General features: G+C 38.9%; 1 protein-coding gene across 4 annotated transcripts in view; it reads right to left on the minus strand.

Annotated features, from left to right (window-relative positions):
• The window catches only part of LOC112072965 (natural killer cell receptor 2B4-like), a 75,862-nt gene that overhangs the window by 8,534 nt on the left and 52,659 nt on the right, over positions 1-14,669 (minus strand). The window lies entirely within an intron of this gene.

Raw genomic sequence — 14,669 nt, forward strand, 5'->3', positions numbered from 1 at the left:
CAGATAGAACAATGAGTTGTAATTACATTTTTAATTTTTATATATATTTATTTGTAACTGTATAGGGGTTAACATTATATTTGTGACTCCAGCTCCTGGTTTTATAAATAAGCTCCCAGCACACTCCCCTAGCGAGGAATAATAACACAGTTCTTTTTCTAAATGTTTTAATGAGAGAGATCACGTTGGGAGGGATCTTACACTAATTCTCATTTTAGAGTTCATTACACGAATCCTTGATATCTTTGTCTGCACTTATGGACTTCCATCTTCAATTCAAACCGCACATGTTTTCAATGGGGTTCAAGTACGGAGACTGAGATGGCCATTGCAAAATGTAGATTTTGTGCAGTTAACCATTCTTTGTTGATTTTTGATTAGTGCTTGGGGAAGATCGACTCCTGGCAGAGTGCAATCAAGTTGTCTAAGATATCTTGGTACTTGGTAAAGTTCAATGATGCAGTGCCCTTAAAAGGGGGCTTGAACTTCCTGATTTCAGCCTTCGGTTCAATTCTCGCCTTATTAGGAAATGCGATTAGAACAAGATTTGGGTTTTGAGGAACGATTTGAATTTGTGGATGTTTTTGATGTGTGTTCGACGTGGGACAGTGTTTTGTCTTCACTCTGCCCAAACAGTACACAGTTACAGTCTATAAAATCTGTGATAATTTTCCCAAATTATGTTTTATATTTTCCCAAATTTTGTTTTCTCAGTTATTTATTTTTMTAKCTCTCAAAATTACAATTGTTCATAGAAAAACAAAGAAATTGGATGTTTTGAGTCCATGTCAATGATTAAATCACATCAGAAGACCATTTTTTGGGGGGGGTTGGAAGAAAACAAACATATATATATATTTTTTTTTGTGTAATTGTGTGTAATTTCAAAGTTTGCAAACAAGGTTTTGGGGAAAGTATTTCTGTCAACCCACAAGATGGTTATCACATTAACTGGCTACAGTGATAGACAAATGCATGCACCACACAGACAGACAGGGGCAATATTATTGGAAATTAATTGGCAGATATTGTGTTAGGTGTGTGGCTTTTTAAGGCAGTGGTGGCTAAAAAGGGGTGGGATAATATCAAAGTTCTGAGATCTGAGATCAGTTTGCGGAGGAACAGGTGAAAATTGCATGTATACTGTTAAAAAGTTAAATTAGAACTGTTAAGACAATGAATAAACATTTACACATTCAATTCTTACTTTACTTCTCCCTTTACTCGGTTACATATCTTTTTTATACAAACAAACTTTTGTCAGTAATGTGGCATCTGCGAAGGACATGAACCGAACGTAGCTAGTTAAAGTTAGGTAGTCAATCAAGCAACTAGACTAGACATTAGTTGCTTTGCAGCTTCCAGTTTCATTTCCCCCCAAAAAGTCCAGAGTTTGTTTTAGATCTGCATTCAATAGCAACGTTATACCAGTAGATGGCGTGGTATAGGCTTGGGCCTTCAGGAAATTACTTGTGTGAGAATGATAAACACATACAGTTGAAGTCACCAAGTTTACATACACCTTAGCCAAATACATTAAAACTTTTTTTTTTCACTATTCCTGACATTTAATCGTAGTAAAAATCCCTGTTTTAGGTCAGTTAGGATCACCACTTTATTTTAAGTATGTGAAATGTCAGAAGAATAGTAGAGAGAATGATTTATTTCAGCGTTTATTACTTTCATCACATTCCCAGTGTGTCAGAAGTTAACATACACTCAATTAGTATTTGGTAGTATTGCCTTTTAAACTGTATAACTTGGGTCAAACGTTTCGGGTAGCCTTTCACAAGCTTCCCATAAAAAATTGGGTGAATTTTGGCCCATTCCTCCTGACAGAGCTGGTGTAACTGGGTCAGGTTTGTAGGCTTCCTTGCTCGCACACACTTTTTCAGTTCTGCCCACAACTCTTCTATAGGATTGAGGTCAGGGCTTTGTGCTGGCCACTCCAATACCTTGACTTTGTTGTCCTTAAGCCATTTTGCCACAACTGTGGAAGTATGCTTGGGGTCATTGTCCATTTGGAAGACCCATTTGCGACCAAGCTTTAACTTCCTGACTGATGTCTTGAGATGTTGCTTCAATATATCCACATACTTTTCCCTTCCTCATGTTGCCATCTGTTTTGTGAAGTGCACCAGTCCCTCCTGCAGCAAAGCACCCCCACAACATGATGCTGCCACCCCTGTGATTCACGGTTGGAGTGTTGTTCTTCGGCAAGCCTCACCCTTTTTCCTCCAAACATAGCGATGGTCATTATGGCCAAACAGTTCTATTCAGACCAGAGGACATTTCTCAAAAAGTACGATCTTTGTCCCCAGGTGCAGTTGCAAACCGTAGTCTGTTTTTTTTGTGGCGGTTTTGGAGCAGTGGCTTCTTCCTTGCTGAGTTGCCTTTCAGGTTGCGTCGAAATAGGACTCGTTTTACTGTGGATATAGAACTTTGTACCTGTTCCTTCCAGCATCTTCACAGGGTGCTTTGCTGTTGTTCTGGGATTGATTTGCACTTCTCGCACCAAAGTACGTTCACCAAAGTACGTCTCGCACCAAAGTACATTCAAAGTACGTTGCCACCAAAGTACGTGTCTTCTCGCACCAAATTACGTGTCTAGGAGACAGAACAGGTCTCCTTCATGATCAGTATTGTGGCAGCTTGGTCCCATGCATACTATTGTTTGTACAGATGAACGTGGTACCTTCAGGGTTTGGAAATTGCTCCAAGGATGAACCAGACTTGTGGAGGTCTACATTTTATTTTCTGAGGTCTTGGCTGATTTCTTTTGATTTGCCCATGATGTCAAGCGAATAGGCACTGAGTTTTAAGGTAGGCCTTGAAGGTACACCTCCACAGGTACACCTCCAATTGACTCAACTGATGTCAATTACCTATCAGAAGCTTCTAAAGCCATGACATCATTTTCTGGAGTTTTCTTAGCTGTTTAAAGGTACAGTCAATTTAGTGTATGTAAACTTTGACCGACTGGAATTGTGACACAGAGAATTATAAGTGAAATAATCTGTCTGTAAACAATTGTTGGAAAAATTACTTGTGACATGCACAAAGTAGATGTCCTAACAGACTTGCAAAACTATAGTTTGTTAACAAGATATTTGTGGAGTGTTTGAAAAACGAGTTTTATGACTCCAAACTAAGTGTATGTAAACTTGCAACTTCAAATGTAGAAGAGCCTTGTGTAGAATAACCGCCTGAGCTGCAAAATAGAAAGTAAATARYATTTASGCTAGGCCTATTCCACTATCTAAATGTGCCATGTTGTTGTGTATTATCTATTGGCCATATAATTGTATAACTTATTTTTATAGCCACATGGGGCTACTATAGTGATCATGTGACCTAATGAATCACACTTTTTCTAGTATTTGGGAGAACGGACTGTAGGCCTTATATTAGGCATTTTGACTGTTGTATTAGGGAATTCCACTCTGTATGTAGGACTGTTATAGCCATTTGCATTGCAGAACCCCATCACACAGAGGCTATATCCGTATCAATAAATGAGGCAAACGAAATATTGATTAAATCTTGACTAACTTGTCCTGCCAAAAATAGCCAAGGGGTCCCAAATGGAACTATCTATAGCCCATCCTTATTGCCAGATCTGTTTTCCCTATCAGTGTAACGTACGTCTACCTCGTCCTCCTCCTCAGACTTTGAAACTTCTGTATGTGTAATGTTTACTGTTAATTTGTATTGTTTATTTCACTTTTGTATAATATCTACCTCACTTGCTTTGGCAATGTTAACACATGTTTCCCATGCCAATAAAGCCCCTTGAATTGAATTGAATTGAAAATTGAGAGGCGAGAAGGATCGGATGACCAAAATGCAGCGTGGTAATTTGACATATTATTTATTCCAAAAACAGACGAAGACGAAAAACTCTTGAACAAAATTACAAAACAACAAACGAAGTAGACAGACCTAGACTTACGAACTTACATGCAACGAAGAACGCATGAACAGGTACAGACTACAAACAAAATGAACGAACGAACGAACGAACGAACGAACGAACGAAACAGTCCCGTATGGTGCAACATAGACACAGACACAGGAAACAACCACCCACAACAAACAATGTGAAACCACCTACCTTAATATGGTTCTCAATCAGAGGAAACATAAACCACCTGCCTCTAATTGAGAACCATATCAGGTCACCCATAAACCAACATAGATACACATAACATAGACTGCCCACCCAAACTCACGCCCTGACCGACTAACACATACAAAAACAACAGAAAACAGGTCAGGAACGTGACAATCAGCCACTGCATGTGCTTCTTRAACTATTTTGTTTAAAATGTATTTAGAGGCTATATTTAGAGGCCTGTGAGCTTGGATCTCTCTTTAAGGGGAGCCCTTATAGTTATAAAACACAAACGGAGTTCAAAAATGATTCTGCAGGACACCAGTAACCAAATTGATAGCCGGCCTTTTTTTTATTTGGATAGCCATAAATTAAACATTGAATTATTAAAGTGATAGGCTGAAGAACTTTGGATAATGTAGACAATTTGAACACATGGATTTCAATCAAACAAATGGYTAAGACTGTTCTATTCTCTTTGATTTAGTTCCTATTTAAACTCAGACAAATGACTCAATGGATGACATACTGACTGAACTGATCTGAATGAAGAATTAATTAAATGTTCAAATATGTTCGAATGACGAGTTGCACGCATCATGATTTGCACTTTATCTGGCTAGTAMGCAAATAGGCCTACATTAGGGTATAATGACTCTGGCTGCATGCCTCCAGAAGGGCATCTTCTGAGGTTGAGGGCTGCTTTTACGAAGGCGCATGGGGCTGCATGGTGCTGCATGGAGATCACAAGCTCTTCATCTGGGCAGCAGTGTTGCGATGGAGGGAATAGCCTATACGGAGACTACCTAAGACCACTGCAACAGAGTTATTGTAAAGTGTGGGAATAAGCTTATGCCAGACTTAGCCTACGTTTAAAACCTCTTCCTTGTTCCTTTTTAAGTCCATATGTTCATGACACGATTCATGTAAATCAAGTCAAATTATTTTACATTCACATTAACCCCTGCTACAGAATATACTTTGGCAAGATTTTGAGTGGCATTCTCCAGTGGTCATACATAATTAATAGATTCACCAAACATCTATTCTGTTTCATTATTCCTGGTATACACACTARTGGTTATGATTGCAGACAGACCCAGAGAATGGGATTGTGCAATATTGAATGAGTCATATGTTGATAAGGTGCATGCATGGGGATGCCCACGTTTTTTTCTACTGTGTTTTGCTTGTTCGTGTAGCACTCCTCACAGGATGCTTTGTTGGGAAGATGAAAACTGTCAAAACGCTAAAAGGTATTATTTTACGTCAGAATTACAATATAATAGATTTGTCCAAACCTAAAATGTTAGTCCGTAATAGTAACATGGTGTTTGTATGTTCACAGATGACATTTTATGTTTACGTTTCATGTTTCATGCATGGCTTTTCTTACAATCCTAACAATTTACGTATGGATTTTTTTACGATCCTAACGATACGTACGTTCAACCCTTTGGCAGGTATCTCACTCCATAGAATCTCACCTGAGAAATGATCAGAGCGAGGGAAACAGCGCCCCTCTGTCTCAGTATGTGTAGCCCATGTATGGAATGCTGTCTGGACCCAAAGAGAATGGCATGTTGCCGCTGTAGCATTTGATTGATTAATGCCAGCAAGCATTTGGCCTCCCTTGATTAAAAAATATATCAAATAATTAGCCAGTCAGTGTTGAGCTGAGCTCGACTGTGGGTTGTCCTGTATCAAATTACTTGTTAGATATTGCTGCACGTTCGGAACTAGAAGCACAAGCATTTCYCTACACTCYCATTAACATCTGCTAACCATGTGTATGAGACCAATAACATTTGGTTTGATTTMATTTGATTTTGAAATTGACTTAACTCATGACTTAACTTATGAAATCAAGTTGAATCAACTAAGAACTGTTTTTACGTACCTTAGAAATTCACAATCATGAAGTCAAATGAACTGAAGCAACCAAACAGACTTGCTCGACTAAAAATGTCAAGTTAAGATACAAATTGTCGACAGAGTTGAATCAATTTCTAACATAATTTCTCCCATTGATTTAGCCAGAGATGAGCAGTATTTCTGTAAGATGTTGGTGGATAGTCCAACCAGCAAATGAAGCGGGACTTCCCAGTCTCCAATGGCTGTGGATACGTAACACGATACRCCAGCCTCTTAATCCTGGTCCTGGGGACCCAAACATGATATTATTTTTTTACCTTAAAGCATTAATCGGGATGCTGACACTGTATTCAGACACTGCACCTTTGTATCTCCACCTTTGATTATGTTACACTTATGYTCAAGGTTGGGGAGTAACTGAATTACATGTAATCAGATTATTATTTTCTAATAACTGTAACCAGTTATGTTGCCAGCAAAAATATTGTAATCAGATTATACACTTTTGAAATTCAGAAAGGATGTTTGCAACAACAACAAAAAATATGTTCGGTTTTGTCAATAACATTCAATTCAGCATTGAAAAAAGGTGCACGTTTAAGTTTGTTCCACCTGAGCGTGTCTGACCGCACGTCAGAGACGACTATAATGACACACATTTGGATTTTTTTTTACCTGGCCACTTTTTCAAATGCTAACTTGTCCAAATCAGCTAACTTCACAATACATTTTTTGATATTTTAGGATGATTTGGATATGAAGTGCGAAAATGCTAATATATGTACCATTGACTTGCATTGGATTTGTGTCACAAACGCTAATAAAAAGGCATGGCATAAGTCWTGGCAGAATTGTTGGAAATTAGCTTTAAAACTGCAACAAAAAAATCTCCACCCTATGACAATATGGGTTGAATTGCAGGAAGTTAGCTTTATAACTGCGAAAATGTCTCGGCACCATGGCAAAATTGCATGAAATGRGTTACAAAATTGCAAAATGTTCTCTCCGCCCCATWCRAAAATGTGTAMAACTGCATGAAAACCTTTTTTAAAACTGCAACATTTTGTCCACGCACCAGGCAAAATGTGCAGTATTTTTATTTATTTTATTTTACTTTCATTTAACTAGGCAAGTCAGTTAAGAACAAATTCTTATTTACAATGACGGTCTACCAAAAGGCCTCCTGCGGGGACTGGGGCCTGGGATTAAAATAAATAAATAAATACAATATAAATACAATATAAATATAGGACAAAACACACATCACAACAAGAGAGACAACACAACACTACATAAAGAGAGACCTAAGAAAACAACAACATGGTAGCAACACAATATAGTAGTGGTACAAACATTATTGGGCACAGCCAACAGCACAAAGGTCAAGAAGGTAGAGACAACAATACATCACACAAAGCAGCCACAACTGTCAGTAAGAGTGTCCATGATTGAGTCTTGCAGGAAATGAAATCTTCCTTAGGGTCCCCAAAAGTCTAGAGCTGGCCCTGGCTAGACTTCAAATATAAAGATTAGGTGGCTAGTCACTAGCAGTGGCCTTGTGCTTGAAAGATTGCTTATGAGACCTGTGTTTATTTTCTATAATGCCTGTTGACAGAAGTTGGCCATTATTATTAATGGATGTGCATTGTGCTTGGTTCCGGTTACATTTGTAACAAAAAGGGCGTTTTCATAGACAGATTTGAAAGCCAGATCACTGATAATTGCAAAAAAACAGGTTAAACTATTTTGATAAAATAATTACAATTATTTGTGGGTCTTATGGTTGAAGGCTTACATTTAGCCTAGGTATACATTTACAAGCCCTGAATTCATTAGATTATTCCCGACTGTTTCAAATGCAGTGTATTGACCTTTAATTGTGCAACAAAACTTATTTAGAGAAAAAGTAAAAACATTTTTAGATATACAGTATATCGTGAATCACCTATGAGTTTGAAAAAAATCTAGATATTATATTTTTGGGCCATATGACCTAGGCCTAGCCTCTATATCAGTGTTAATGCTATGGACTATGTTTAACAATGTATTTCCATATTGAAGCAATACAATTAGAACAATGTGCACTTCAAACATTTTCAACATATTTTACAAATATGGGGCAGGATATATAATGAACTAGTCTGTAACGGACTAACATTCTATTTGGAGTTGATGACAATGCAATACATAAGAGAGAGTAAATACACAATTTGAAACAACCACATATTTAGCCATGGAGCTTGTTCCGTTTGGCCAGTAAGAGGCGAAGCCTCGACAAACCCTCAACTTGTTAACTCATCAAAACCCATTCCTTTCGCATCGTCACCAGCTACCGCGCACATAATTCATGAAAATACAAAAATATTTGTCCCACCCCGGAACCTATAACCCTACCACTAGAACCTTACCACTAGAACCTGTAACCCTACCACTAGAACCTTACCACTAGAACAAGTAACCCTAACACTAGAACCTGTAACCCTAACACTAGAACCTTACCACTAGAACCTGTAACCCTAACACTAGAACCTGTAACCCTAACACTAGCGCTAAGATTTACCATTGGGTTTGTTCAAATAGAGCCCCTAAATGTTTCTGATTCATTTCAATGCCACATATAAGTTCATTATTACATTCAGTTGCTGTTTAAAGGGGAACAGCGGCAAATTTGTCAAAGTACCTTAACCTCTCTGACTCAGTGTTGGACTATCTGTCACAATGCCCATCTCTCTGACTCAGGGAGAGTACATAAACATCTCTGACTCAGGGAGAGTACCTAAACCTCTCTGACACAGGGAAAGTACCTAAACATCTCTGACTCAGGGAGAGTACCTAAACCTCTCTGACTCAGGGAGAGTACCTAAACATCTCTGACTCAGGGAGAGTACCCTAAACATGTTCTGAGACCTTCAGGGAGAGTACTAAACCTCTTGACACATGGGAGAGTACTAAACATCTCAGATCAGGGAGAGTACTAAACTCTCTGACTCAGTGGAGAGTCCTAAACTCTCTGACACAGGGAAAGTACCTAACCTCTCTTTGACTCAGGGAGAGTACCCATAAACCTCTCTTGACTCAGGGAGAGTACCTAAACCTCTCTGACACAGGGAGAGTACCTTAAACATCTCAGACTCAGTGAGAGTACCTAAACCTCTCTGACTCAGTGAGAGTACCTTGAAACCTCTCTCTGACTCAGGGAGAGTACCCATAAGCCTCTCTGACTCAGGGAGAGTACCTAAACCTGTCTGACTGCAAAGGGACAGTACCAAACTATACTCTGACTCAGGGAGAGTACAGAGCTAGATCTAAGACATAAGGTCATTGATGACCTGATCCCTCACTCGCAGCGCGAGCATGCAGGCGAGATACAACTTTGTGAATATTTTTTTTTTTATAAACTTCTGTCACAGCGAACATACTTTATTCAGGAAGCCCATCAATTGTTAGATATGGCATGTAGATTTTATGTAATACATTTGGGTTGCAGGTTCAACAATTTAACATTTACTGAGAACTCTGCCAAGCAAGAAGAAGAATTCAGCGCCGTGGGCTTACCTGAGACAGGCAACAACATACACACGAGAGAACTCTTATAAACACTAACTGTAACCGTCAGTTTTTCAAAAATGCATCAGACTGTAGCACATCAGACTGTACACATCAGACTGTAACGCATCAGCTGTAGCACATCAGACTGTAGCACATCAGACTGTAGCGATCAGACTGTAGCACATCAGACTGTAGCACATCAGACTGTAACGCATCAGACTGTAACGCATCAGATGTAACGCATCAGACTGTAGCACATCAAGACTGTAGCACAAATCAACTGTAACATTATCAGACTGTAGCCGCATAGACTGTAGCACATTTAGACTGTAGGCATATCAGACTGTAGCACATCAGACTGTAGCACATCAAGACTGTAGCAGACATCAGAATTTAACATATCAGACGGTAGCACATCAAGACTGGTAGAACATCAGACTGTAGCACATCAGACTGTAGCACATCAGAACCTGTAACACATCAGACTGTGTAGCACATCAAGACTGTAACACATCAGACTGTAGCAACACGCATGTTTCAGACTTTTTAACACATCAGACTGTAGCACATCAGACTGTAGCACACATCAGAATTTAACATATCAGACCATAGCACATCAGAGTGTAGCACATCAGACTGTAGCACATCAGACTGTAGCCACATCAAGACTGTACAGCATCAGACTGTAGCACATCAGACTGTAGCACATCAGACTGTTGCACACAAGACTGTAACAGACTCAGACTGTAAAGCATCAAGATTGTAAGACATCAGACTGTTGCACATCAGACTGTAGCACATCAGACTGTAGGCACAGCCTGACTCATCTAGACGACTGTCACACATCAAGACTGTTAGACATAGAGACTGTACACATCAGACACTGTAGCACATCAGACTGTAAGCAACAGCTGATCTAGACTGTAACAGCATCAGACTGTAAAACACAGATCAGACGACTGTAAGCACTATCAGACTTAAACTACATACAATGATCAGACTGTATAGCACATCAAGAACTGTAGAACACTGCATGATTATGAGATCAGATCTTGTAACACTATCAGACTGTAAAACACAGAGAGTCTATAAGCATCAAGACTGGTAATACATCACGATGTTTTGACACTACTAGATCATGGGTAGGCAGTCAGACTGTAACGCAGACAGTGCAGAGCAAACTTTCGCTACACAGTCTGTAGCAAATCAGACTGTAGCACATCAGCTTAGCTCGTGTTGCACATAACTTGCACAGACTGTAACACATAGATTGTAGACATCAGACTGTAACAACATCAGATTGTAGCAACCATCAGACTTTAAGCATATTCAGACTGGGATGAACATCAAGACTTAGTAGCACATCAAGACTGTAGCACATCAGACTGTAGCGCATCCAGAACTGTAAGCGCATCAAACTAGTAGCACATCAACTGTAGCCACTCAGAATTTACATTCAGTACTGCCTAGACTGTAGCCAACATCAGACTGTTAGCACCATCAGACTGTAGCACACTCATCACTGAGCAGTCAGAATGTAGCACGATTGCAGATGTTGCACATGCAGACTGTAACATCACGATTTGTAGCAGCATCAGAACTGTTTTGGCAGCCATCAGACTGTAGCACATCAGACTGTAGCACAAATCAGACTGAGGCACATCAGTAATTTACATATCAAGACTGTAGGACATCAGACTGTAGCACATCAGAACTGTAGCACATCAGATTGTCAGCCATTGCCTATCCATGACATAGTGTAATAGTGTAATAGTGACATAGTGTAATCCAAAGACGCCACCTGCAGGCTGTTGATTTATAAGTGATCATCATTAATCAATAGTTGGCTATGCTAATGCAAGCATAATCACAGACTTTCAAGGATAGGGTAATTTGATGCAAACATTAATAATACTTTTCCAATTTATGAAAATTCCATAACAGTTCTTTGCTCGTGATCGAAGAAAGGTAATTTGGCCCCTGGCTTGCAAAACAAAATATGCAATTTGGCCCAGGCTTGCAGGATAATTGGTCCTGTCAGCTGGCGCAGCCTTGTTGTTGGTGTAGATAGATCATTACGGCAAAAGTATAGCCTACCAATGAGGGCCACTTGACCAGTGAAAGCAAACTTGACATCAAATTCACCTCCCACCCAGTATTGTTTACAGTAGGTATGAGGTACATTTTGCAAGCGCCCAAAAACAGATTTCTTCTTTGCCGCCTCTCCTTCCAGTTCTTGTGCGCAAGATGGAACGTAACTACAAAAATCTCTGAAACTGGAAACACTTTTCCCTCACTAGCTTTACCTGTTATGGCTGAAGGGGGCAAGTAATGAGTAACCTGGAAAAGAGGATGCCCATTTTCCAAACGCCGTCGTACCTAATTCTTGCTCGTACAGCATATGCATATTATTATTTACTATTAGGTAGCAAACACTCTCTAGATAGTTTTTAAACCGTTTGATTATTTCTCTCTAAGTGAACAGAACTCTCCTTCTGCAGCCCATTTTTTTTCTTTTTTTTTTTTTCCTATCCGGAGTGAGATTTCTGAAGCGAGGTGTCTGTCAAGAGCTGTGTCTATAAATGGGCATGTCATTAGGATATAGATACACGTCATAAACACCTTCCCCTGGGTGTCAGCGCGAGTGAGACCAGAAAATGAGTTGATTATATTTGTTCAGAGATTGAATACATATCTTGGAATGAGAGGTCCAGCCATTTTTTTTTCTTTCGAAAGCGGCGAAGTAGGACCCTGGATCGCCTTCGAAAGCCGTCGTTATGGGCGACAATACAATCTCCGGCTTTAAATTTTATTTGACTAGCATGTCACAATATCATCCTAAAAGTAATGTTTTTTTCAATATAGTTTTATTATATTATTGAAATTTAATTCGGTGACTTTAGGCGTGATGCGTTGTATGAATTTGTTCACAGAAGGAGAGGTTAGCGCCGCATGGCCAGTTGTGCTTGCTAAATCCAAGAGGGAAAGAGTTCGTTCTGGATCCAAAACAAAGACGGTTTCTGGACAAAGGACCCGCTTGTACAACATTCTGATGGTAAGATCACAAGCGTAATGGCACCAATTGTGGGATGCTATTTCATATATCCTTGTCGAACTGTGCTATCGGCTGAACCGATTAACCTGGAATCAACGCTGTTGTGTGTTTAGCTATTGCAGTAAGCTTATAACGCTATAGTTGGTGTTTTCGCTGTAAACCATTGAAAAAAATCGAAATTTGGCCTTGTATTCACAAGATCTTTGTCCCTTCATTTGCTATAACAGCCAATATATTTTTCTGAAATGTTTTTTATGATGAGTAATTAAGTAGTTGACGTTGGTGTCTGTATTACTACTGGCTACTCCCGTGCCTATTTTCTGACTGTAGCTAATGATGGTAAGCAGTAATGTAAAACGATTTATAGCTCAAATATGCACATTTTCTCAAACAAAACATAGATTTATTGTGTAAAACATGTTTATAGGAACTGTCATCTGAGGAAGTTGTTTCTAAGGTTAGTTTGGTTGGTTTCTAGCGTTAGGTTAGGTTGGCTTTGTGCATGCTACTGCAGCTACCTGTGGCTGTGAAAAATGTCTGTACGTCTTTTGTATTTGGTGGTGAGACTAAACACTAAATATACGTGGTGTTTTTTCGCTGTAAAACATTTTTAAAATTGACATGCTTGGCTGGATCAACAAGATGTTTATCTTTCAAATTCTGGTATTGGACCTTGTTAATGTGTGAAAGTTAAAATTAAAAAAAAATAGATTTTTGAATTTTCGCGCCTGCACTTGAAGCTTGGATTGTTGTCCATAAAGTGTACCGGCTTCGGGCACAAGCTGGTCAGAGCAGCTCACAGGTTACTGCACCTGTACATAGGCCCATCTATATTAGCCCAAAACAACTACCGCTCTTCCCTTACTGTATTTATTTATTTTGCTCCTTTGCACCCCATTATTGTCTAATTTCGACTTTGCACATTCTTCCACTGCCAAATCACCATCCAGTGTTTTACTTGCTATATTGTATTTACTTTCGCCACCATGGCCTTTTTTTTTTTTTGCCTTTACCTCCCTTATCTCACCTCCACTTGCTCACATTGTATATAGACTTATTTTTCTACTGTTTTATTGACTGTATGTTTGTTTTTACTCCATGTGTAACTCTGTGTTGTTGTATGTGTCAAACTGCTTTGCTTTATCTTGGCCAGGTTGCAATTGTAAATGAGAACTTGTTCTGGTTTAAATAAAGGTGAAATAAATACAAAATAAATACAAAATATGCTTTTGTTTTCCACCGCCAAACCCACCACTGGTGTGTGTGGCCCAAAGAGCTCTAATTTTCTGTCATCTGACCATAGCACCGGTTCCAATCCAAGTGCCAAAGCCATTTATCAAACTTCAGAGATGCTATGGTCAGATGACATGACATAGAGCTCTTTTTTTATAGATATGGGGAAAAGATCCTCCCAATGTGTTTTTCCAATCTCATAAAACATTTTAGAAAAGGCTCAGTATCGTTATCCTCCACAAGGGGAGGGTGCTGGAGTATTGAAACAGGGGTGACAATCATTTTGACCCTATGTTTTGGTATTTTTTTTTATTACTTGTTAAACAAAAATCTCTCTCTCTGAATATCAGTATAAAATAATATAAATGTCCTATTTTTTAGCATAGAATATAGCTGAGTATTTGTATTGTATATTTTCTACTGTCTTTTTGGCTCCTCTTTCTCAAGATCCAATCATTCTGGACCCCGCTATAGCTATATGTTGGGTGCTCAGAAAGTGGCCGTTGGTTAACTTTGACCAGACATGTCTGTAAATGAGTTGAGCTATGCATAGCAGTCTGTGCTGTGACTGTCTTTCTAGTTCAAGTTTCCATTCTTCAAATGACGTTGTGGTGCTGCTTCCTTGTTGCTGAATTTCCTGTAGCCTAACTAAACTGACACATTTTTCTCAGAGTATAAATAAAAAATATATTACTCGTTTGTTTGTGTTTATTATTTCAGGCTTTGTAAACAAACATGTTTAGCTTCATAATGTTTCAAATTACAGTATCATCAAAAAACTGTTGACCCAAAGTTAATGACATACTTTCAATTATAATGAAAGTCTTTATAAGTGACTTGAAG

The sequence above is a fragment of the Salvelinus sp. IW2-2015 genome, unplaced genomic scaffold (genome assembly GCF_002910315.2).
Source record: "Salvelinus sp. IW2-2015 unplaced genomic scaffold, ASM291031v2 Un_scaffold2107, whole genome shotgun sequence".
NCBI lineage: Eukaryota > Metazoa > Chordata > Actinopteri > Salmoniformes > Salmonidae > Salvelinus > Salvelinus sp. IW2-2015.